The sequence below is a fragment of the Monodelphis domestica genome, chromosome 3, assembly GCF_027887165.1.
Source record: "Monodelphis domestica isolate mMonDom1 chromosome 3, mMonDom1.pri, whole genome shotgun sequence".
NCBI classification, from domain to species: domain Eukaryota; kingdom Metazoa; phylum Chordata; class Mammalia; order Didelphimorphia; family Didelphidae; genus Monodelphis; species Monodelphis domestica.
Window position 1 is genome coordinate 194404602 of NC_077229.1, and position 26926 is coordinate 194431527.

The following is a 26926-nucleotide window of genomic DNA, read 5'->3' on the forward strand; positions in this document are numbered from 1 at the left end:
GGGGAGTATAAGGGCCATTGTACTACCGTCATTATGTCACCGGAAGTAGTACTGTACATGAGCAACACCGCCACATACAGTGCTCCTTTCACTGACCACCAATGAAAGAGGTGCCCCTTCCAGAAGTGGGGTGGGGGCCAGATAAATGGCCCCAGGGGGCCGCATGTGGGCCATGGGCCATAGTTTGGGGACCCCTGCCCTAAAACTGATTGTATTCTTTTGGTATGGTGGTCTTGCTGATCAGATCAAGTGCCAAGGACCAATTAAAATATGCTGGCACCCCAGGCTAGAGACAACAGGGTGCACCAGACAGTCTCTGTTCATACGGCCAGGTTGGTTCTTGCTTGTTTGGGATCCTTGTTCTTGACTTTCCTGTCTTTCCTGCCCTTTCTGTCCCTCTCTCTCCCCTGCATCCTTCTCATCTAGGGTCTTGGGTCTTGTCCTCCTCCTGTTTTCCTGCTCTGAGGGCTCCTTTTGAAGTTTTTGCTCTTCCTCTTTTGTCATTGTGGGTCTCACTGCCTAGTTCTTGCTCCCACCACTCTGATGCTAGTGAAATGCATTGGTGACATTGGAGCCACTAAACCTGATAGGCCTTGATTCCCAAGCTTTGGGCCTTTCTCTGTCTCCAGCTGCTTCCCTTCATCTTGTGGCTGCCAAACCCCAGGCTTTTATCTTCTCATTAGTGTTGCTATTTCCATCAGGGAGAACCACCATTCATCTAATTTCCCAGCCTTAAAATGACAGTTGCATCTTGAATCCTGACCCCAGACCTGTGGCTCTTCATGTCACAATGGCCATCACATACAGTCTGTCCCCCTCTTGCTTCATTCCTCTTGCCTGCCCCTTGACTGTCAACCACTGACCTCACTTGCTGCAGTGGCCCAGACTTTTCTCCTTCTTCCCACTCAACATGAATCCTTATGATGAAATTAAAATTCTCCTTCCTCTTATTTCCATTATTTGACTTGAGCACAGCCTGTCCTCGTTCTGCCAGCTACATCCAGGCTAATCTGTCTCTCAGTGACCGGATTCTCTTCAGTGAACTCAGCCTTCCCTGGTTCAGTTCATGTCATTTGTTGTCACCTTTGTGGAGCTTCAGTCAAACTTCAGTAGACCTTGATCATCCCCTGCTTCTTTGATCTTCCTCATTTCTTTATGTCCTCTCTACCTCTTCGGTCTGTAAATGTCTGCTTCCCCAATGACACCTTCCTTGCTTCATGTCTTCCTCATTGACTTAGGATTGGCATTATAGGTGTGTGTGTACTTTGCTCAGTAAGATGGCAGGCCCCATGGAGGAGCCCCAGCTAACTTGGATGTTCTTCCAGTACCTAGCATGGAGTTGTGCATACAATGAGGAAGGAAGCATTTGAGTAGAATTAGGTCAGCCGCACAGGGCTGTGGTGGCCAGAGCCACTTTCTTAATCAGGTCATCAGTAAGCAGTTATTAAGTACCTACTGTGTGCTAGCACCTACTGGAGTGCTTAGGGCGTGTTGGAGCACAAAAGACAACACGGCCATCCAATGCAGCTGAGGAAGTCTCCAGGTGCCACTGGACCCAGGCTTCCAACGCTGAGAGAGTGGGACTGTCTCTGTGCATCGACTTTTCCACTTAAATCTCCTTCACGCACAAGTGTCTTTGTACACACTCATCTACATCACAGATGAAAGTGCACAAAGACAATCGTCATCCTCGGTTACTGAGAGACGACTACTACTACTACTACTACTACTACTACTACTACTACTACTACTAGAGTTTATAAAAGTTCATATTTAGAAATGGTTATAGTTCATTGTAATAGGAAAGTTTACTTTGTTACAAAAATGTTACATGTTGAATCTGTTATTTGTGTTCAAAACCATATTTCTGTATTTGAATTTGACTTTCACTATCTTTTCCCATTTTCCTACAAACCCCAAAATCTTAGATTTGGAGTTAGAAAGAATTAGGATAGGGAAGATAGATTAGGATTTATTATTTGGGGGTGGTGGTAGAACATTTAGGATAGTATGTTCTCATAGAATAGACAGAAGACATTAACCTATAATTTGGTAAGTATTAAAAATAATGGACAAAAGTCTGGTTGACTTTTGTATGAACACAGCAATGGGGGATTGTAAACAAGGAATTTTCCGAGAATAAGGGAGACCTGCAAAGGTTGAAGAAAATGTGTCTGGAGGGGCAATGAAACATTCAGGAACTGGCGGGGAATCCATGGAAGATTCAAAAGGAGAAACTGTTGGCCAGAGGGAGATTCTAGTCAGTCTCTTATCTAAGACTCTGGGAAAGAGCTAGTTAGGAGAATTTCTCTTCTAATACCCTTTTGCCTGACTGAGTTGAATGAGAGTGTCTTGCCCTAAACTGAAGATTACCCTGGATTACAATTTCTTTTATATTCCTTGAAGACAATTTTGATCCCACCATCAAAAAAGTGGCCATAGGAAATAGCTAGCAGGGATCTCCCTGTGTCCCTCTACCCTCCACCCTCTCTATCTTTCTTTCAAGAAAACAAATTAAATAATTTAAATTAGAGAAGGACTGTCTCAAAGTATATGTAATAGAAGGGAGGATTTTCAAATCAAAGAAGAAGGCAGGGAGGGATTGACTCACCCTCTGGTCAGGTCAGGACTGACTCCAATAAAGTTGTCCAGCTTCGTGGAGGAAGAGGGAAGGTACTACCCAGAAATCAGTCCCCAAAAGCAGCAGATTTTCTGATCCCAGCATCTTTCAGGTCCCCTCCTTTTCTTTCTCTATTACAAAACTAAATAATCTAATGCTAAAAATGGGGTTGGTTGTAGAATAAATTATATAAACAATCAATAATTTTATTAATGAGACTGATAATGAAGAGACAACATATCAAAATTTAGAGGATACAGCCAAAGCAGTACTTGAGGAGAAAATTTGTCTCTAAATGCTTACATCAACAATTAGAGAAAATGCAGATCAATGAATTGGACATGTAACTAAGATTTAAAAAAAAACTAGGAAAAAGAGCAAATTTAAAACATTCTATTAAAGACAATGAAAATCCTAAAAATTAAAGGAGAAAATAAAATTGAATGTAAGAAAACCATTGAACTAAAAAATAAGACTAGGAGTCAGTTTTATGAAAAAATAAATAAGATAGAGCATTGGTTAATTTGATTAAAAAAAGGAAAGAAGAAATCAAATAATCAGTATAAAAAATGAAAAGGATGAACTCACCACCAATGAAGAGGAAATTAAAGCAATCATTAGGAACTATTTTGTCCAATTATATGCCTATAAATCTGATAATCTAAGTGAAATGGGTGAATATTTACAAAAAAGTGAATTGCATTATATTAAAATTATTTTAAGTTAACAAATTAACAAAAAGAAAAGAGGAAACAATACATAAATAATCCTATCTCAGAAAAAGAAATCGAACAAATTATCAATGAACTCCCAAAGAAAAAATCTCCAGGACCAGATGGATTCACCAGTGAATTCTATCAAACAGTTAAAGAATAATTAATACCAATATTGCATAAACTATTTGGGAAAACAGACAAAGAAGGAATCCTAACAAATTCTTTTTATGACACAAATACGGCACTGTTACCTAAGACAAGAAGAGTAAAAATAGAGAAATAAAATTATAAGCCAATTTCATTAATTAATATAGATGCAAAATTTTTAAATAAAATACTAGGAAGGAGACTACAACTCTATGTCATAAGGATCATCCCAACCAACCAGGTGGCATTTATTCCAAGATTGCAGAGCTGATTTAATATTAGAAAACTATCACCATAATTGACCATATCAGTAATCAAACTAACAGAAATACCATGATTATCTCAATAGATGTAGGAAAAGCCTTTGATAAAATGCAACATCCATTTGTATTAAAAACACTAGAAATCAAAGAAATAAATGGGTCATTGCCTAAAACGAATAGTAGTACCTACCTAAAACCATCAGCAAGTATCATCTGCAATGGGAATAAGTTAGAAGCCTTCCCAATAAGATCAGGAGTGAAACAAGGATGCCTATTAGTACCATTATTATTTAGTATTGTATTAGAAATGCTAGCTTTAGCAATAAGAAAAGAAAACTAAATGGAAGGAATTAAAGTAGGCAATGAGAAAACTAAATTATCACTTTTTGCAGATGATATGAAGGTCTGCTTGAAGAATCAACTAAAAAACTAGTTGAAATAATAACTTTAATAAAGTTTCTGGATACACAATAAATTCTCACAAATTATCAGCTTTTTATATATCAACAACAAAGTTTAGCAGCAAGAGAAAGAGATATTTCTTTTTAAACAACTCTAGACAATATAAAATACCTGGGGATTTACTTGCCAAGACAAACACAGGAATTATATGAACACAATTACAAAGCACTTTCCACACAAATAAAGTAGGATCTAAACAATTGGAAAATATTAAATGCTTATGGGTAGGATGAACTAATATAATAAAAATGATAACTGTACCTAAATTAATGTACTCATTCAGTGCCATACCAATCAAACTACCAAATAATTATTTTATAAAACTAGAAAAAATAATTTAAAAAATTCATCCAGAAGAACAAAAAATTAAGAATCTCAAAGGAACTGAGGAAAAAATATGTGAAGGAAGGTGACCTAGTAGTACCAGACTTCAAACTGTACTACAAAGGAGCAATCATCAAAACAATTTAGTACTGGTTAAGAAATAGAATGTTAGATCAATGGAATACATTATATAAATAATATACAGGGGTAAATGACTATAACAACTTAGTGTTTGATAAACTGAAAGATCCCATCTTTTGGAATAAAAATTTACTACCTAACAAAAATTGCTGGGAAAATTGGAAAACAGTATGGCAGAAGCTAGGAATAGACCAATATCTCACACCCTATACCAAGATAAAGTCAAAAGGGATATATGATTTAAATATAAAGAGTGATGCCATAAGTAAATCAGGGGAATACAGAGTAGTTTACCTGGTAGATCTATGGAAAAGGGAAGAATCTATGACCAAATGAGAGAGCATTTTAAGATTTAAAATAAATAATTTTTATTATACTATATTAAAAAGCTTTGTACAAACAAAATTAATAAAACCAAGATTAGAAGGGAAACAACAAACTGGTAAAATTTTTTATAACAAAATTCTCTAAAAAAGGTCTAATTTCTCAGATTTATAGAAAACGAAATCAAATTTAGAAGAATACAGGCCATTACCCAAACAGTCAAAAGATATGAACAAGTAATTTTCAGATGAAGAAATCAAGGTAATCAATGATCATATAAAAATGTTCTAAATCTCTTGGTTAGAGAAATGCAAATTAAAACACTCTGAGGCACCACCTCACACCTATCAGATTGGTCAGTGAAGCCATTGATAAGAAATGGCAGTAAAGGAAAGTGATAAACGTGGGAGAAGATATGGCAAAATCAGGATGCTTTTTTGCTTTTTTGAACTGATCCAATCATTCTGGAGGGCAATTTAGAACTATGCCCAAAGCACTTTAGAGCTGTGATTTTTAATTAGTTTGATCCTATGATGTCACTAATGGGTCTGCATTCCAAAGAGATAATAAAAAAGGGAAAAGGACCTACTTCAAAAATATTTATAGCATCTCTTTTAGTAGTGGCAAAGAATTAGAAATTGAGGGTGTGTCCATCAATTTGGGAATAGCTGAACAAATTGTGGTACATGTCGATGATGGAATACTATTGCTCTATAAGAAATAGTGAGCAAGATGATTTCATAAAAAGCTTGAAAGAAGTGCAGGAACTGATGCAGAGTAAAATAAGTAGAATTGGGAGAACACTGTACTCAGTAACAGCACTATTGTATGATAATCAATTGTGAAAATCTAGTTAACCTCAGCAATGCAATTATTTGGGACAATCCTGAAAGATTTATGACAGGGAATACTGTCTACCTCCAAAGAAAGAACTGTTAGAGTCAGATGGATGCAGATCAAAGCATGCTATCTTTCACATCAGTGTATTTATGGTTTTATTTTAGAGTTTTGGTTATGTATGGATGTGCTTTTACAACAATAACCAATATAGAAGTGTGTCTTGCATAACAGTAAAAATAAAACTAAAAAAACAAAATAAACAAAATCAAGACAAAAAAATAAAGAAACATCATGAAACATTAAAAAAAAAAGATTGCTTGTAGAGGGGTTTGTCTTGGCTAGGAGTAGAGCTACTACTTCAAGTGAAAAAAATTATTTAATAAATTAGCTCATTTTAAATTGTAGGGGGCAAATTGTAAGGGGCCTTCTAAGGTCCATGTATCTTAGGCTTCTAAAATCCTTCAGTTTTAGATAAAACATGAGTTCAGAAACAGTCACTCTGAACCCTTAGTCATATAAATTCCTAACATTTAAGCTCTCTGTATAACTTTATATTTATACATATGTGTCTCTAGCCGATCTCTGGTTTCTTTGTGATTGAGGAAAAATTTTGGTTTACTAGAAACATTTGGGTAACAAAACACTAGTAAATATAGTGGTAGGCTTGAAATCAAGAGTTGAGTTCAAATCTGAATCCAGACAATTAGTAGCTGTGGGTCCTGCTGGGAGAGTCACATAAACTCAGTTTCTGCATTTGTAAAATGAGGATAATAATTGCCCTTACCTGCCAGGAATCTTGTGAGCTAGCTAAAATGAGGATCAAGGGAGATACTGTTTGTAAAATGCTTTGTAAATCCCAAGTGATAAATACATTCTAGTTATTACTGTTGTTATTATTTGCATAAGTAGCACTAGGAGTGGAAGCTGGGAAAAGAGCCAAATTTTCTTGAGAATTCCCTTAGACCAGGTTGTCTTTCTGACGTCTGTAGTGTCAATAACCTTTGATAGCTCGCTTCTTCTTTCATAATTCAGTACTTCTCTTGTTCCTCAAGGGTGTGCTAGAAAGCCACATTTGCTTCAGTTTTGGGAACAAATTACTTCTCAATTCCCCTTGATAATTTAAAAATGGTCTCTGAGGTGTGGTCAAGTTTCCTGTCAGAACAAGAGTCTTGTGAGAAGTCATTCACACTCAGTCTAAGGCCTATGACTAATTGTGTCTCTTATCACTTACTTTAAAGGAGGGTATGGTTAAATGAATCAATCACACACTGTTATGGTCATGCATTCAAGGCAGAGGTGAAGAAGATAGTGTGGGAAGATTGCTGAGTGATGTGAGAAGAGGAAGAAGGGGGAAGAGGAGGCAACTTCTTTTTTTTTTTTTAAACCCTTACCTTCTGTCTTGGGACCAATATTGGTTGCAAGGCAGAAGAGTGGTAAGGGCCAGGCAACAGGGATCAAATGACTTGCCCAGGGTCACAGAGCTAGGAAGTGTCTGAAGTCATATTTGAACCCAGGACCTCCCATCTCTGGGCCTGACTCTCAATCCACTGAGCCACCCAGCTGCCCCCAAGAGGAGGCAACTTCTGACTCAGTTTTATCACTGAGATATGAGAAGATGGGAAGGAGATGCAGGCAGAAGGAAGGGATAGAAAGATTTAGAAATAGCTACTGAGGTGATTGGGAAAGTGAATTGATTAGAGAGGTGTAAAAGGATTGTCTTGCTCCCTTGAGGGACCAGTGGAGACTATATAAGATAAGTTTAGAGTAGATCCAATCAGCATGATTTTATGATTGTCTCCATCTCTATTCAGCCCATGGTTGGGGTCTGGTAAGGACAAGGGTCAAGATAGGACAAGGGTCAAGAGTATAAAGAATAGTGCAGAGTTGAACTGATTCACCAAGGGGTAGATATAAAGGAAGAGAAGAGAGTGTGTTTGATGATGAGATATTGGCCTGAGAAAGAACTAAGGGTTGAGAGATAATCTTGAAGAACAGACCAATTGAAAACTTTATTACATGAGACTCTCCTTAGAGGTGACAATTAATTACTTTATGCTCTTTGTGAGACAGAGAGATGATGAGAACCTGGGAGGGGTAGAGGGAGGGAAAGTCCTTGTTTTTTCACACTTCCAGCTTTGAAAAAAATGCACTTCTAAATTCTTTTTAGGTTCTTGAAGGCTGAGCAAGACTGGAAAGAAACTAATGTGTTGAGGAGCCAGCACCTTAATCATGATGAAAGATTTTGATCTGATAAAGGAAATTTGGAATTCATGAAAATGCTATCAGAAGTGAGCTAGAGTCCCAATGAATGACAAGAAAACAGTTATAAGGACTGGCCACAAAGGGTTAATATACAATACTTTTTTTTGTCTGAAAGTGCTACAGTTTAATTACTGTAAATGTAGTAAGCAAAGACTTCTTGTTGCAAAATGATTCTGCAAAATGATTGGCAGGGACACAGAATCACATGAGAGCCTGGGTCAAAATTCCAAGGGGCTTGTGGTCCCAACTAAAACTGAACTTCTGGGGGAAGTTTTGGACGTAGTTGTGATTGCCATCTTTCTACAAGTTTTCTGGCCCTTTTAGAGATACCAGCTTGAGAGGAGAAATACTGCTTGAACTGGCTGCAGGCAGCTAGAGTAAAGACCAAAGAAGAACCATTACTTCTCTGCTGGACCTACTTTGGACTTTACCTCTGGGATCTTGGCTCATTTACTGGACTCTGTTTTGTGAGGTTCTGTTTGGGGGGAGCTTAACTTATTAGTCTAGATAAGTTAGCCATTAGGATAGTATGAAGGAAATTATTTGGGGCTAGGGTTAAGAACTTCCCCTACTCCTTTGTTACCCTCCTTCCTCTCTCTTTCCCCATCAATAAACTTAAAATATTTAGATGTTTCCCTCTTGTCTCTTTCCCTTAAACAATCCCATAATAACATAAAGTAAGAAAGGGAGATTGACTACCAGGCTGAGGGACAGCTTGGCCTGGAAAGCAGCGGAGGAGGGGCAAAGAGAATGCTGAGGGTTCTGAGACTATGGGGGAGAGAATTCTGGAGCCAAACTGTCAAGGTCTTTCTGACTGGGAAAGGCAAGGGAGAAGAAGCAGATGGTGAAAAAAGAGGCCAAGGCACAGTGGTCTCTGGCCTCTGGACTTTGGGAGCCAATCTGTTTGGTAGACCATCAGGGCTGACCTTTCTCCCAAGTTTTTTTTTCCCCTCATACCTTTGCTGTCACTTGCCTCAGTGAACCTAAATAATCCATTTGGACTGTTTCGACTTTGGGGTTGAGCTTGTCTTAGAGATCAAACAAGGGGATTAGGTTTGCACAAGAAGGGGGTTGATTCCAACCCCTGTGACTCAGTATCTCTGACCAAGGAATCTACCATTTCTTTCCCTGATAGTTTATCATACCTAAAATCTTGGGGGGCTGGCAGTTGATGCCCCCTTGGGAGGAGGAAATTACAAGGGATCATCTTGTCTCACAGAGACAGCTCTGACTTCAGGGGTCTTAACTCCTCTGAGGGAGACACAGTGCCACCTCATTGAAATTCCTCTCCAATCCCCTGTCCTTCATTTCTTAAGACAACATCTCTTGGAGTCACATCCTTTCCAAGGAGACAGTATCTGGCTTACCTCTCCCCATAAGTAACGGGAAAGAAAATAATCCCTTCACTCTCTCTCTCCTCTTTCCCTCATTCCTTTTATCTCCTCCATTACATTACCATGAGGAATAGATTCTACTCTGGATTGGTTAATTCTCTTCTTTGGAGGGAGAAAAGTTGAGTAGTCCAGTTACCCTATCCTTTTTAACTTCAGACTCCATAGTAGTCAAATCATTTTTATATTGAAATACACAAACCTTGGCTTTTGGCAATCATATTGGAAGTTAAAGCTTTTGGGCAATTTCTCTGTGGATACTTTTTTTTTCTTCAGAAAGGTAAATTCCCACCCATCCTGAAAACAAATATACTGTATTAAAATATATGCACAATTATAACATGGTTATTTTGATAAAATCAGCTTTTAGGATAACAAAAGGATAAAAGCCCTACCTGTTGTTGATTCATTTCTCATTGTGATATATATAGCAGATAAAACAGGTCCAAAAATATTGTTGGACTATTTGAAGAAAACTCTGAGTTTACACAAATCTTTTTCCATTATGATCACTGTTGCCCCTGGGTTATGCCCTTAAGGATGTAAAGGATGTAATTGTATTCATATAGTTCCTATGTTTGTTTCAATAGACCTAGATATTTTATATTGCCTACAGTTATTTCCTTTTCAATCGCTTGGGATTGTACTTTGATGGTGTTAAGTAGAAATGCTGATGATTTATATGGGTTATTTTGTATCCTGCAACTTTGCTAAAGTTGTCAATTATTTCTATTAGGTTTTTTTTTTGGTTTATTATCTAGTATTCTTTATGTGTACTATAATATCATCTGCAGAGTGGTAGTTTTGTTTTCTCATTGCTTATTCTAATTCCTTCAGTTTCTTTTTCTGCTCTTATTACTATAGCTAGCATATCTGGTATTGTGAAGATTGGATTTAGCTATCTACTGATTGTAACAATGAAGATACTTAGCTCTTTTTTTATTGTGAAGCTAGAATTGTAAGCTATAATCTATTTTTAGATTTTAACTACAAAAAGGTGCTAAGTAACTACAAAAGGTGAATTAGCCACAAAAAGGCATTAAGTAACTACAAATGGTGAACTTACCAAAAGAGATGTTAAGTAACCCCAAAAGATATAATCTAACCAGAGAAGGTGAGAACTAAAGAATGGGTGGTCCTAGAGAAAAGTGTCTGCTGTGATTGGTAGACGTGAACATTTAGGGAAGGTAACACAAGAGAAAAAGGTCTTTAAATAGAGGGGGAAAAAAGGCTGAAGAGGACAGACCCCGGGCTTGGAGTGAAGGGAAGATGGACATTCAGACATTCAGACATTCAGAGATTTGGACATTTGGGTACTGACTCAGAGGAGCGACCAGAAGGCAGACACCCAGACTTCTTTTAGACTGTCACTGTTGGTGAGTGAAAGGCTGACTTAGTGGACTTGCTTTTCTCTTCCCCTGGTTGGGGCTTAGAAATTCTAACTGACTTAGTGACCCCATCTTTCTGGAGGCATAAAGCCTCCAGATAAGGCACATCTTCTTGAGACTCTCTTCCCCTGGCTGGGGTTTAGAGATTCTAACTGGTATCAGAAGAATCCAGAGTTTTCTCTCTCTCTCATTCCTTAATATCTTCCTTCTATTGTAAATATTGTAAATAAGCTACTATAAATTCCATTTACTTTAGTAATTCATTTTGGGATTTAGAAATTAAATCCCTGGTGACCACCTAATTAATATATTTCAGAGTCTAACCACAATGAGTTTTAAAAGTATGTTAATTAGAATTTGCTCCTCAGGACTCTCCCAGCATCCCATTTTATTATCAATACTTTTTGCTAAATATGCAAATGGGATGCTGGGAAAGAGAGTCCTGGGGAGCAAATTCTAATAACACACTGGTATACTGTTAAATAATATTAACTATTAAATAGTGGTGGTGATAATGAATAATCTTGCTTCATTCCTGATCTTATTAAGAAGGATTCTAGTTTATTCCCATTACAGATGATGCTTGTTGATGGTTTTAGATAAATGCCCTATAGTACCCCATTGGCATTAATTCCAGAATTACCATAACTATCCAAATATGATCCCATAGCTCTTATGTTATAGTTTTGTTGTCCAACAAACTCACTTTGGCATTACACTAAGGCCTGTCTTTTCCTTAAATTGTTCCCATATTCTCAAAATGTCTCTCTTTTCCTCTGACTTCCCACCCCAGGATAATTCTTAATCCCTCTATATTATATATTATAGTCACAAGTTACCCTTCTGTCTTACTCAAAAATGTCTGAATTTGAAACCTGTGTGAAGAGAGATGGGTGTTCTAGAAGAAGGGAGAAAGCGAAATGAGAAACTATGGGTCTAAGTATTTATCTTTACCAGATGGTGAGATTGAGAGGCCTTATTATTTATTCTTCTTTCCCCTTTCTGACCAGCTTCTCTTGTAAAAAGCATAAATCATTTAGTCATGAAACAAAATCTAAATGCTCACTAGGAACCTGGAATTGTGCTAAGTATTACAAAACAGACAAAAGAGTTTTCTTCAAGGAACTCTCAATCTAATGGATCACTTGCTGGTTCAGTTTAAGTATTTCACATAAATCAAAGAAGATTCACTCTTATAGGAGAGGAAGGAAAAAAACATCAGGTATATTCCAGAATCTGCTTATCTATCTTATCACAGTACTCAATATATTGAGATAGGGGTACCAAGCAGAACTCTCTGACTGGGGTGTCTTCTGATGGAGACTTCTGATAAAGAAGCCAGAAAGTTGATATAGTTGAATCTTGTCTTTGTGAGAAAAGACAGAAGTCCTCAAAAGAACATCAACATTGCTTCTGCTCTACTCAGTTTTTCACTTTTTCCTTTTCAGCTGACTGGACAAACTATCTTGCTTATAACCCTGTGGAATTCTTATTTTTCATTTAAAAGTTTCCAAATTTCTTCATCATTTTCATCAAACCAATCTGGATATTTGTGAGTGTTCTGGATCTTAAGAATAAATGTGGTGCTGTACAGCAACCCTTTGAATGCTGTCTACTCCTTTTCTGCCCCACTCTTGCCAACCATGTGTTGGTTCAGCTTTTCCTTTAAATCTGCAACAAACTGTTTATGCACTGAGAAGTACTTTAATTTATTGATGTTAAGTTTTCTGATAGTCTCTTGCCTTGTGGTCTCTTGTTTTTGTTTAGTGTGAATGTTGAGCCTGAAGAGGATAAATCTATGATTGGTCCAGCACTGCACCACACATCTTCTTCATCAAACTCAGGTCCTGTCTATCTCTTCTCATTATAATGATATAGACTATTAAGTGCCAATGCTTGCTTTGAGGGTGCATCCAGATCATTTTGTTGCATTTAGGTTACCAGAAGACAATATTGTTGTTGAGAATGCCATACATAAGTCTTGAGTACTGACTGTTCCTGTGATTGTTTTCAAGTTCATTCTTCCCAAGGATTCCCTACAATATCTGATAGTTTTTGCCTACTCTGGTATTAAAGTCACCCAGGATTATAAGCTCATACTCTTTTGGCCATTGATGATGATGACCTCTAGGTCTTTGTAAAATCTTTCTTTGATCTTACATAGAAGCTATTGATTATAGCAAATGGATAAATTTTGAATGCTGTGAATAATTTCATTCACCTTGGCAGAATATTTTCCAGGGATGTATACATAGATGATAAAGCTGGTCTTTGTATTGCCAGAGCTAGCTCAGTATTGGGTGAGCTCCAAAACAAAGCATGGGAGAGAAGAAGTAATAGGCTGCCTACCAAACTAAAGGTCTACAGTCATTGTGTTGACCTTATTGTTGTATGCCTATTAAACTTGGACAATATACCAGAGCCAGACCAGGAAACTGAGCCACTTTCATTTGAATTGTCTTAGGAAGATTCTGAAGATCATCTAGCAAGATAAGGTGCTAGACACTGAGTTCCTTTCTTGAGCTGAACTGTGAACCATTCAAACTCTACTGTAGAAAGTGCAAACTCCAGTGGGCTGTCAACATTGTTCAAATGCCAAATGTATGTTTGCCTTAAAAGAAAAAATTTTTTTTTGTGGAGAACTTACACAAGGTAAGTGCTCACATGGAGGTCAGAAGAAGTGACTGAAGGCCACTCTAAAGATCTCTCTGAAGAACTTTGGTATTGATTGTGAAACATGGAAGACACTGGCATCAAAGAAGGATCTATGTTATGTGAGCAAAACAGAATGGCAATAGCTCAAAAGAAATGTGAGATGTGCAAATTTGGGTATCTCCATCCCAAATATTCAGATGAATTATTTGTGCCTGACCTGTGGTAGCACCTTCTGAGACCACATTAGTCTGATCAACTTCAGCCAGATGCATTGTTCATTGACCCTGACATTATAATGTCATTTTAGTCCTCCTTAAGTACAAAGGACAACAATGAAGGAATGAATCTCAACTGACCTCAGAAATATTTGGTTTGGCTCTATACAAATGGATCTCCCCAGGGCACTTCCCTTTTTAAGTCCCTTTTCAACTTTTTTTCCAAACTTTCCAGAACTGTTTGGTTAGTCATCTGTTTAAACCCACTACTTATACACAGCCACCAATGTTTTTTACTAACGAAATCTGACAATGACAAATTAAAAGTAAAGACAAATAGAATTTAGAATTAAATTTGATATTAAAATTACTCAGAACTCATTCTCAGAAGGTAGCCAACCATGCGTTCTCCCCTCCATTGCTCATGGGACACATTAGCTTAACTGTTATGTAGTATGAGAATCTCTCAAAAACAATCAGGAGACAAACCAGTCACTTCTAAATGTGGTGAACCTTCTATGGCTCCAGATTTCATGGCCTATGGTTGCTTCTCGGTTGCACCAGAATGGTGGCAGTGTCAGAGGAGAAAAGGTAATGTATCTAAGATAGTAGAAACAATGAGACCTGACCACTGTTTGGATATGGAGGATCAGAGGGAGTGAGGAGTCAAGGATGACACCTAGGTTATAAGCCTGTGTGACTGGGAGAATGACAGTAATCTTGATGAAGTTAGGAACATAAGAAGTTAGGAAGAGGAAATAGAAGTGGAAAAAGAACAAATTTAAGATATAAATTATGAAATATGAAAAATTAAGATAAGATATGAGATATCTAAGTTAAAGTGTCAATAGTTAATAAACATTTAATCACCTACAATGTGCCAGGCACTGTACTAAGCATTGGGGATATGAAGAGGCAAAACAGAGTCCCTGACTTCATGGAACTTCCAATTTAATGGGAAAGACAGTAAACAAACAGGTATGTACAACAAGGAATATATTGAGTAAGTAGGAAATAATTAAAAGAGATAAAGGAATAAAACTGACAAGGCTTTAGGGAAAGTCATCCAATGAAAGATGAGATTTTAGTGGGAACTTGAAGGAAAACAGAGAAGGTATTAGGAAGAGTCAAGGAAATGGAGGGTAACCAGGAAAAAAAAACACCAAGCAAGTGAGCTACAGTGTCTACTGTTTTCTTCCCTACTAATTATGAATATACTTGTGTCCCCCATACTAAAACACTCCTCATTTAATCCTTCTTATATCCATTTTTGGCCAAACTCCTTGAAAAGTCCATCCACAATAATTGACTCTACTACTTCTCTTATTTATTTCTTAACCCTTTAACAATCTAGCTTCTGACCTCATTATAATAAAGACATTTCTCTCCAAAATAACTAGCAATCTCCTTATTGCCAAATATAATAGCCTTTTTCTCAATCCTCATTCTTCTTGACCTCTCTGCAACCTTTGACACCACTGACACTTCTCCTTGATATTTTCTTCTTTCTAGGATTTTGGGATCCATTCTCTCCTGCTTCTTTTCCTATTAAAGAGCACTTTTTCAGTCTTCTTTGTTGGATTCTCATCTGTGTCATGCTCACTAACAGTGGGTATCCTACAGGAGTCTATCTTGGGCTTTCATCTCTTTTCCTGTTTGTACTACTTTGTTGATCTCATCAGCTCCCACAGATTCTGTGCTGATGATTCTAAAATCTACCCATTTTCTAATGTTTCTGTTATTCTCCAATCTGGTATCTCCAACTGGCTTTCAGAAACCTTGAACTAGATGTCTGGTAGACATCTTAAACTGATGTCAAAATTTAACTTATTAACTTTCTCCCCAATTCCTTTCTCCTGGCCTCCTCTTTCCTATTAAATTTCAAGAGTAACACTATTTTCCTAGTTCCTCAGTCTTGGACCTTAGAGTCATCCTTGATTACTGTCTCTCATACAACTCCTCTACAGTCCCGATCCCATCTTGTTGATTTCATCATTGCAGCATCTCTTGTCTATGCTATCTTCTCTCCTCTGACACTACTACTGTTAAGGTCCAGGATTTCACCCACCACCATGGAAGTCCACGAACAATGCAAACTGGCAGAGAAAGGCCATTTATTGAACTGATACGCGCATCAGTGGGAACCTCTATCATCAGAGTTCCGAGTTGCTTCTGACAGGCTGGGCTTTTTATACTTTTCTGTAGGTACCTTACCATCCTTGGAATTTTGCCTGCACATATGGCCCTTATCTGCTTCCTACTATTCTTGGAGCTTTGACAATTCTATATTGTTGGGGTCCCCCTGACCTGTTGTTTGACATATTTTTGGGGTCTTCCTGGCCTTTATCTGGTACCTACTGCAGCTGGAGGTTTGGCATATTTACGGTTCTGATAAGTTTCTCAAGGCTGACCAGCTCATTAGGCCTTCCTGCTAGGATTTGGCATATTTACGGTTCTGACAGGTCAGCTTGTTAGGCCCTCAAGTTTGGCCATTTTCCGGCCTCCCTCACTACCAATCTGATATAGGCCCTCATCACCTCATGCTCAGACAATTGTAAAACCCTGCTGGTGAATCTTCCTGCCTCAAGTCTCTCTCTATTCCAATCTGTCCTCTGTTTCAGCTAACAAAGTGACTTTCCTAAAACAGACATTTGTGTCACTCTCCTACTCAGTAAAGTCTAATGACTCCTTATTGTTTTCAAAATCAAATACTTTCTTGATCTCATCTGAAGTGGTTAAAGGAGGGAAGAATAAACATACTTATACAGATATAGAATTGGGTACAGAAATATATCTCACTTAATGTGGAAGGAGTAAGGAAAGGAGAGAAGGGAATCTTTCAAAAGAGAAATAGGAGGGAAAGGGAAGAAGGGAGAATTAGAGTCAAGGAAATTAAGGGAGAGATTAGTCCTAATAAATACAACTCCAAGAATGTACAAAAATATTTATACCACTTTTTTTTGTAGTGGAAAAGAATTAGAAACTATAGGAGGGAGTGCCCATCAATTGGGAAATGGCTTACTAAGTTATATTGCATCAATGTGAAAAAATGCTATTCTGCTGTTAGAAATGATGAAGGGATAATGTTTCAAGGGAGTTACTTGCTGGTTGCAAGTAAGCTCATCATAAGTTATTGTGACAAGGCAGACAAAAAAGACTTACTCAACTTTAGGTTGTATAAATATGGTTGTAATGTTCAAAATGAAGGAGGAGATAATGCTGATGTACCCCTTCCTATTCAGACAATTTGATTATATGCTTAAATCTGGATACCGTACTTTAGGAAGGATGTGGACAAACTGAGCTGGAGAAGATCTATTCTCTTGTGGCAATATCCAGTACCCTCCCCATCATAGCTACTTTCCAAGCTTATCAAATATAAACCCTCTTTCACATGGTAATCCTTGAAGTATTTAAAAAATTTGGTGAGAATTCAACAGAAAGTCACACATATGATTAAAAGTATAGAGAAGAGAAGACTAAGGTAAAAAGAAACTGAAATTGCCAGCATCTAGAAAAGTTAGGTGAAGGATTATTCATTAACTTCTTTTTTAAAAAATATAAACCCATACCTTCCATCCTGGAATCAATACTGTGTATTGGTTCCAAGGCAGAAGAGTAGTAAGGGCTAGACAATGGGGGTTAAGTGACTTGCCCAGGGTCACACAGTTGGGAAGTGTCTGATGCTGGATTTGAACCTAGGACCTCCCATCTCTAGGCCTGGCTCTCAATTCACTGAGCTAACCAGCTGCCCCCCCCCCCCCCATTCATTAACTTCTTAAGAAAAAAGTGACCAGATGTTCACCAGAGGAGAGAATAATTGGAAATGAATGGAAGTCGTAATATTCAGAGCTTAGGAAAGAATTTATAATAGTAAAGACTGGAATGGGTTATGGGAGAATATTGTGGAGCTGTTTTCCTGGACATATTTTTGTAAATGGGTTTGTATGTTTGCAATAGGTACGCCTGACTCATGCTGAAGCTAGAGGAATGGTCTAAAATTTAGTCTCTAAGTGATCTGGCACATCAGAATTGAACTCTATCATAATAAACCTCGAAGTAACACTGCAGAAAATTTGTTAGTTCGTTTTTTCCAGTGAGAAGTACTGTTATATATTGAATGCATCTTGGACTTGGAAATTGAATACCTGCATTTGAATCCTCTCTGTAACTTAATAGCTGTGTGATGGTGGGGAATTTTGACTTTGACTTTCAATTTCCTTAACCCTAAAATGGGGATGTTGAAATCTGTGTGGCATTTACAGTGAAGAGGAGGGAGGACAAGCAGTATATATGTGTTTAGTTTTGGCTTGTTTGTTCTCGATCAATCAATATTTATTAAGTGCCTGCTATGTACAAAGCACTGGAGCTACAGAAGACAATCCCTGCTCTCAAGAAGTTTATAATCCAATAGTCCATGTTAACAATCTTTGTTTCGTCATATGGAGCTCACAGAGTTGTGTCTACTATCACCCTCCCCAAAGAAAGAATTATTATTTTTCTTGGCCACAATCATGTTGTCATGTCATTTGTTTATCTTTCATCTTCCTCTGCTCAGTTTTCAGTTCTGCCTACTACAAACACTTTCCAAATTCCCTGCTGTTGTTTTGAGGAAAATGATTTTTTTAAACTTTTAATGCTATATAAAATATGACATTATTACTAAATGTCATTTTGTTGGATCATTAGGCCAAATACCTGCCTCTAGAGAGTTGCTAAACAAGAGAAGTTTATCCTTTGCTTTCTAGCCAGCTGACACAGAGTGGGCAGGGGGTAAACACAGGGAATTTGGAAGGAATTTGTAGTAGGCAGAACTGAAAACTGAGCAGAGGAAGATAAAAGATAAACACATGACATGAAAACATGACTGTGGCCAAGAAAAATAATAAAAATTTTTTTTCTTTTGAGAGGGTGGTAGTAGACCAATATAACCCTATTAGTATCCAAAATTCTTTAGAAATGGCAAGATAGTAAAGAAAAACAATGTAGTAGTCTAAAATGGATCATTCAATAAACAAATACATTGAATTTTGTTTTGGGGGTATTTTTCAGTTGTGTCTAACTCTTTGGGACCCATTTGGGTATTTTTCTTGGCAAAGATACTGGAGTGGTTTGCCATTTCTTTCTCCATCTCATTTTACAGATGAAGAAACTGAGGCAAATAGGGTTAAGTGACTTGCCCAGGGTCACAGAGCCACTAAATGTCTGAGACCAGATTTGAACTCAGGAAAATGAGATTTCCTGACTTCAAGCCTGACACTCTATCCACTGTGCCACCTAGCTGCCCCCAATGAGTACATATTGAGCAATTATATATAGCACTCATTATAGATTAGCTGAACACACACACACACACACACATATACTCTAACAATAGCATCTATCTCTCAGGGTTATTATGAGATCAAATGAGATAATACTTGTAAAGTATTGTAATTGTAAACAGTGTCTGGCACATAGTAAGTGTTATATAAAAGTTATTATTATTGTTGTTATTATGTGCCTCCTTCTGCTAAATTCTGTGAGATCATGTAAGCATAATTCTACTTAGGAGTTTACTCTCTTATAGTGAATATGTGGAAATCACTACAAAAATGTTTGGACACAGTCTGACATGCACTCTAGCTCTTGTGAGAACAGATTTCAAAAGATTGAGAGAAAGGAGAGGTAGGATACAATCGCTTAAAATTCTACAAAGGAAGTTAGCCAAAAAAGGAATGAGAAGCCTTCAGGAATGAATTTCTGAAGACACAGAGAAATAATTCTGATGAAGAGAGAGAATACACCTTTTTTTTGGATAATCTCATTTTTAATTTTTAAATAACAAATTAAATTTTTTATAAAATAAATAAATAAAACAAAACAAAATAAAAATAACAAATTTAATTTTTTAAACAAATTTCCACATGTTTTCCAAAGTTATATGGTCCATATTGTCTCCCTCTCTTCTTCCCTCTCCCCTCCCAGAGCTGATAAGCAATTCAATCTAGGGTATACATGTTTTACAGGGTACACGTTTTTTAAGGAGTATGATGTGAGTGCATGGACAGTGAATTTATAAAATAATAGAGATAAAAAGAATAACTAGAAGTTGGAAGCAAGAAGAGGTAATTGAAGATGAGTGCAACAGAGCAAAGCCTGTCACAGTCTTCCATAAAGAGGATCAGAAAGCTTCTGAGGTATGTGAAGGACAAACTTTTTTTTTTTAATTAATGTTGGGTAGAAGAGGAAGCTTGAGAAGGGACATGACCAATATTTGAGTGAATAAAAAGATGACAATTGATGATGGACCTAAGAGAAAACTGCTCAATATTTATTTGCTTTTGTTTTCTCTTCTAAAACCATTAATCTATGGCCTGGAAAGAACAGAAGAAATATGACTAATGGAGAGTTGAAAACCAAAGGGGAAAAAGATTGTAAAGGATCATTTGGGAAGTTTTGATGACTTCAAGTTCTAGGACCATATGAACTACAGATCATTGGAATGAAAAAATTGGTAGATATGGCTGATTAACCACCATAGGAAGGTGGTTGGCTATTTGAGAATGTCGATGAGTTAATTCCAGATTAATTTGTTTCATTAAAAGCCTTTGCCTTGAATGAATACTTAATAAATTTGGTTAACAAATGAATAACAGTTGGGATAATAAAGATGTTAGAGAATGGGATAGTTGCCACAACATCAGAAGAGGGCAAATGTCTTGATTTTGAAACTATCATTCTAGAATGAATTGTTAAAGATATGATGAATGAATATGTACAAGAGGAAACGGTGATCACTAAGAATGCATGAGTCCTTTAAGAACAGATTATTCTGTGCTACCCACCTCCTGATAGAGTGATAAATTCAATGCAGATTGAGGCATTTTTTTTTCTGACATGACCAATATGGGAATTTCTTTTACTTGACTATGCATATTTGCTATAAAGATTTGGTGTTTTCTTTTTTCTTTTTGGGGGCAGGGAGGTGGGAGGAAGAGAAGCTAGTTTAATTTTTAAAATTAAAAAATAAAATTTTAAAACAGAGCAGGTTATATTAGTGTAACCTTATTTTGATAATTACAAGACTGCTTAATCTGGGTAATATTGTAGATGTAGTTTACATTGATTTTTACTGAGGTGAAAAAGTGGAGGAATATTATTGACCTCCTACCTCCCAGCTCAGTTGATATAGTCACAGAAGACCCAGGATGTGATCAAAAGATATTAATGATAATGTAAAGATGAGTGTATTCTTATATACCTTTATAAAATATTAAAATCTCTGAGTCAAAGAAAGGAATAATGTGGGTTGTCTGAGTAAGCAAATTAGGCATACTCATGGAGTGAGGGGCTTTAAATAGCTAAGACCTGGATGAAATCAGTTTGAATTAGAAAGGATATAAACTAGAAGCTTCCAGAGGAGGTCCCTGCAGGGAGTCAAGAGAGAATTTCTCTCTCCTTCCTCTACCTCATCAGCTGTGAAGCTTTGAAAGATGCTATTGAATCAGCTGGAGACTGCAATAGGGCATGCTAAGGGCCAGAGATATACATTCTGACAGATATAGATACGGAGAAATAGTCACCAGAAGGAAGAAATAGCTTCAAGGAATGGGACCCCTGCTAGTAGTGACATTGTGCCTTGTGAGCCCAATTTAACAAGCTGCTTAATATAACTATCATTTTCAAAAGTGATGCTGCACCTAAGATAGGGGAGAAGAACTGTGTGAAGCTTTTATGAATAGAAAAAGGTCTTCAAGACCCTGTGGTGCCAACTCATGAGTTGCCTTTGCCATCCCCTGTATCTTACTCATGTATCTCAATAGCATTTTATACTATTTTAGCTCACTTTTCCTTTGTATTTTATATTTATGGGACAGTACTTTAGATTCATGGAGTGAGGGGGGGATGCTATTGTAACTACTATTTTTGCTATGTTAATCTGAATAATTATCTTCTTTAATGAGAGTTAACTACGTTTATTGACTGATTATTAATCAGAAGCACACTGGTAGGGGTTTACAAGACACAACAGTGTGAAGAGCTACCCACAGAATCATCCCTAGAACCCAAGAGAGCATCAACTTTTTGGAGAACCTAACCTGGCAGCGAGAGTACAAGTTGGTAAAGTAGTTCAAAGGGGTGCTACAAAAACATGATAAAGACTTTGGTGAACAAGATGAAAAGAAGTTGTTCAGATGGTAGTTAATTTAGGGAAATTGAGAAATTATTGAATAATTGTATCCAAGGATCACTTATTATAATTTATTTTATATATAATTTATATATTGCTATATATATAATTTTATTTTATTTTGTATATTATTAACGGTTTAACATCAATTTGGAGGAGGTCTTCAGTAGAGTGTCTCAGGGATCTATGTTTGACTCTATACCAGTTAACATTTTTTTTTAAACCCTTACCTTCCGTCTTGGAGTTAATATTGTGTATTGGTTCCAAGGCAGAAGAGTGGTAAGGGCTAGGCAATGGGGGTCAAGTGACTTGCCCAGGGTCACACAGCTGGGAAGTGTCTGAGGCCAGATTTGAACCTAGGACCTCCCATCTCTAGGCCTGGCTCTCAGGCCACTGAGATACCCAGCTGCCCCCCCCCCCCAGTTAACATTTTTAATAATGTCTTAAAAATATTTTATAAGACATGTCTTAAATAAAAACATAGTTATCAGCTATCAAATTTTCAGGAAATAAAGAGCTAAGATATCGATATATGTGTACACACCTAAAATAGATATGTTATCATTGGATGATAGCATTAGAATTAAAAAAACCCAACTCAATTTAACAGGCTAGGGCATTAGATTGAATCTAATATTAAGAAGAAATCTAATGGATACAAATCCAAAGTCCTGCATGGATTCAAAACATCAAATTCACAAGTACAAATGGGGCAAATGATTAGGCAAGTTTTCTGACAAAGATCTAGTATTTTTAGTAGACTGCATGCTTAATAGAAGTCATTTATTATTATAGAATAATAAAAAAATGAATGTGGCATTAGGCTGTGTTGAAAAGTATACTGTCTAGGCTAGGGGGGTGAAAATCCTGCTCTAGTCAAGCCACATCTCTAGGTATTCATTAAAGATATTTTCTCTTCAATAAGACTATACTCATTTTTGATAGGCATGTCACTCTTGGATATAAGCCTATATTGCCTTCTGGAATATAGTATTACAAATTCTGGTTTTTTATTGTGGTGGCTGCTAAATCCTGTGTGATATTGATTGTGGTTCTTCAGCACTTGAATTAATTATTTCTAAATACTTATATTATTTGGTTTTTTTTTACCTACAAGTTCTGGATTTTACATTTATTGCTCTTCATAGTTTTCATTATGTGACTTCTTTAAGGAATAGCTTGATGGTTTCTTTTTTATTTCCACTGTCCCTTCTGGTTCTAAGAGATCTAGACAATTTTCTTTTATGGTTTCTTAAAATATGATAACTAGGCTCCTTTTTTTGGTTCATGGCCTCTAGGAAGTATGATGATTCTTGAATTATCTCCCCTCAATCTGTTTTCCAGGATTTTTTTCTCCTTTAAGATACTTCATAATAAGCACATGAAAAAGTGTTCTAAATTTCATATAGTCAGAGAGATGCAAATCAAAACAACTCTGAGGTATCACCTCACACCTAGCAGATTGGCTAACATGACAGTTATGGAAAGTAATGAATGCTGGAGGGGATGTGGCAAATTAGGGACATTAATGCATTGCTGGTGGAGTTGTGAATTGATCCAACCATTCTGGAGGACAATTTGGAACTATGCCCAAAGGGCGATAAAAGACTGTCTGCCCTTTGATCCAGCCATAGCACTGCTGGGTCTGTACCCCAAAGAGATAATAAAGAAAAAGACTTGTACAAGAATATTCATAGCTGCACTCTTTGTGGTGGCCAAAAATTGGAAAACGAGGGGATGCCCATCAATTGGGGAATGACTGAACAAATTGTGGTATATGTTGGTGATGGAATACTATTGTGCTAAAAGGAATAATAAAGTGGAGGAATTCCATGGAGACTAGAACAACCTCCAGGAAGTGATGCAGAGCAAAAGGAGCAGAACCAGGAAAACATTGTACACAGAGACTGATACATTGTGGTGCAATTGAAGGTAATGGACTTCTCCATTGATGTCAATGCAATATCCCTGAACAATCTGCAGGGATCTAAAAAACACTATCCACAAGCAGAGGATAAACTGTGGGAGTAAAAACACCGAGGAAAAGCAACTGCTTGACTACAGGGGTTGAGGGGATATGACTGAGGAGAGACTCTAAATGAACACTCTAATGCCAACATTATGGAATACCAACAACATGGAAATGGGTTCGAATTAAGAACACATATGATACCCAGTGAAATCGCACGTGGGCTACGGGAGAGGTGGTGGGAGGGGGGAAGGGAAGAAAAGAAAATGATCTTTGTTTCCAATGAATAATGTTTGGAAATGACCAAATAAAATAATGCTAAAAAAAAGATACTTCATATTTTCTTCTATTTTTTAAGTCTTTTGACTTTATATTAATCTTTCCTGTTGCTTCATTGAGTTGTTAATTTCTACTTGATCCATTCTAATTTTCAAGAAGTTTATTGCTTGGGCAGACTCTTGAACCTTTTCTGCTAAGCCTCTAATTCCCTTTCCAATTCTTTCTTATCTGACTGATATTTCTTTCCCAAACTTTTCCTCTAGCTTTCTCATTTCATTAATAAAAACTTTGTTAAAAACTCTTTATAAACTCTGATTTCTGTACTTAAATTTATGGCTAATATATGTTTTGTTTTTGAAGATCTGGTTATAGATGTTCCATTTAGTCTTTTCTTTTGGGATTTTGTCTTTAATGTTCCTGCTACCATAATAGTGTTGTATGGTGGACTTTTAAAATTTGCTCATTCTCTCATTTTACTTCCTGACTTCAGACTATAATTTACCAGTAGTGCCATAGAGCTATAGTATAAATACAAATAATACAAAATATTACAAAAAATACAAAAAGATACCAAATCATGTAGATTAATACATGAGAAGTATTTTAGGAAGGGCAGTGATAAACTGAAGAACATCCAGAGAGAAAGAAATGCAGAATGATGAAGAAGAGTATTGAGTTTATGCCATACTCAATTATTACCTATTTGATTTATGCTATATATATGTACATATATTAGAATGGTTAATAATGAGAATAGGTAACATTTATACATCATTTTCAGGTTTGAAAAGCATTTTAAGTCAAATCAAGTCAAGTCTACAAGCTTTTATTAATTGCTTACTGAGTGACAGGAACTATACTAAAAGCTAGGAATAAAATAATAAACCCAAAAGAAAGATGTTCCCTACCCTCTTGGAAGTGGGAAGATGACACATAAAAAGGAGCTCAAGCAAGAGAAAAGGTACCCAACAAAGGGCTGGGGTGATAAAGTTTGGTGAATGAAGGATATTAGTCAAGGCTATTCCTCAAAATTGAGATTCTGGGAAGAACTCACCAAAGCGAGGGTTTCAAGGGAGGAGGGAAAAAATAGCTGAAGAATGGTGGCAAAGTCCAGAGTGAAGAATGACTAGCCCGGAGCCTTCCTCAAAGTGGAGGTTAGAGGTCACTACTTTCTTGTCTTTTACGATTTGTTTACTTGTTAAATTAAAATTCCCAAGAATCTCCTTCCCTCCTTGCCCTCCCTGCCCTGGAGAAGGCCACATTTGGCCAAAAAAAAAAATGTATGTATAAAACTATGTCTTGCTTGTTTCTGTTCATCAGTTCTTTCTCTAGAGGTGGATACATGCAAGTTATTCTTCAACAATGTATCTGTTGCAGTACATAGTGTTCTCTTGTTTTGCTCTGCACAATTTCATGTAGATCTTTCTATTTTTTTAAATTATCCTACTCATTATTTCTTATGGCCCAGTGGTATTCTATCACGATCATATGCTACAACCTATTCATTCATTCCCCAATTGGTGGGCATCACCTCAATTTCAAATTTTTTTGTCACCACAAAGAGAGCTTCTATAAATATTTTAGATCCTGTTGGTTCTTTTCCTTTTTTCCTGATCATCTTAGGAAACAAATCTAATAATGGTATTGCTGGGTCAAAGGGTATACACATAAATCTGTGCATAATTCCAGATTGCTCTCTAAAACAGTTGAATCAGTTCACAGTTTCACCAACAGTATAGTATATTATGTCTCATTTTTCCACATCCAACATTTGTCATTTTGCCCTTTTGTCCTTTTACCCAATCTGATAAATATAAAATGATACTTCAGAATTGTTTTGGTTTGCATTTCTCTAGTGAATAATGATTTAGAGCATTTATATGGATATTTACTTATATCTTTGATTTAATCTAAAAACTGTCTATATCCTTTGACCATTTATCAGTTGGGGAATAGATTAAAATTTTTATAAATTTGACATGGTTCTCTATCTATTTTAGATGTGAGACCTCTATCCAAAACATGTCTGTAAAATTTTTCCCTCAGTTTTCTGCTTTCCTTCTAATCTTGGCTACATTAATTATACTTGTATAAAGAAAGTTCATATTTCTGTTTTTATATTAAATTTTAAATTTAATGTAATCAAAATTATCCATTCAAGTTTCATACTGCTTTCTAGCTCTTGTTTATTCTTAAATTCTTCTCTTATCCATAGATCTGATAGGTAATATGTTCACTGCCTTAATTTGCTTATGACATATCCTTTTAGGCCCAGATTGTATATGCATTTTGCTCTTATCTTAGTGAATGGTGTAAGAAATTGATCTATACCTACTAGTTTCCGTCAAATTATTTTTTTTAATTGTCCCAGCAATTTTTACCAAATAGTAATTTCTTGTCCCAGTAGCTTGCTTGGATCTATACTTTTGTCAAATACAAGGTTACTCTAATTTTTTACTTCATTTGTTATGTTTTTGTTCAATTCCATTGATCTACTTTTCTATTTCTTAGCCAGTACCAGATAAGTTTTGATAATTACTGCTTTATAATACAGTTTACAGTCTGATACTGCTAGACCTCTTTCTATTGCATTTTAAAAAATTAATTCTTAAGTTCTTCAGTTGATCCAGAGGTTGTATTATCTAAACTTTCTTCTTACCCTTTCTTAGAAATAGTCTAGTTGATTTATTTCCTTTCTATTGTGGCACCCAGTCCTGAACACAATATTAAACATGTAGCCTTGCAGGCAGAATACAA

The 26926-nt window shown here is 36.5% G+C and overlaps 1 protein-coding gene across 1 annotated transcript in view; it reads right to left on the minus strand.

The window, feature by feature from the left end:
• ECI2 (enoyl-CoA delta isomerase 2) overlaps positions 1-25246 on the minus strand; it is a 132032-nt gene extending 106786 nt beyond the window's left edge. Inside the window, exon 1 of the mRNA XM_056823377.1 lies at positions 25224-25246. The gene's annotated coding sequence lies outside the window, so the exon portion shown is untranslated. The remainder of the gene's footprint in view (positions 1-25223) is intronic.
• Between the last annotated feature and the right edge of the window lie 1680 nt (positions 25247-26926).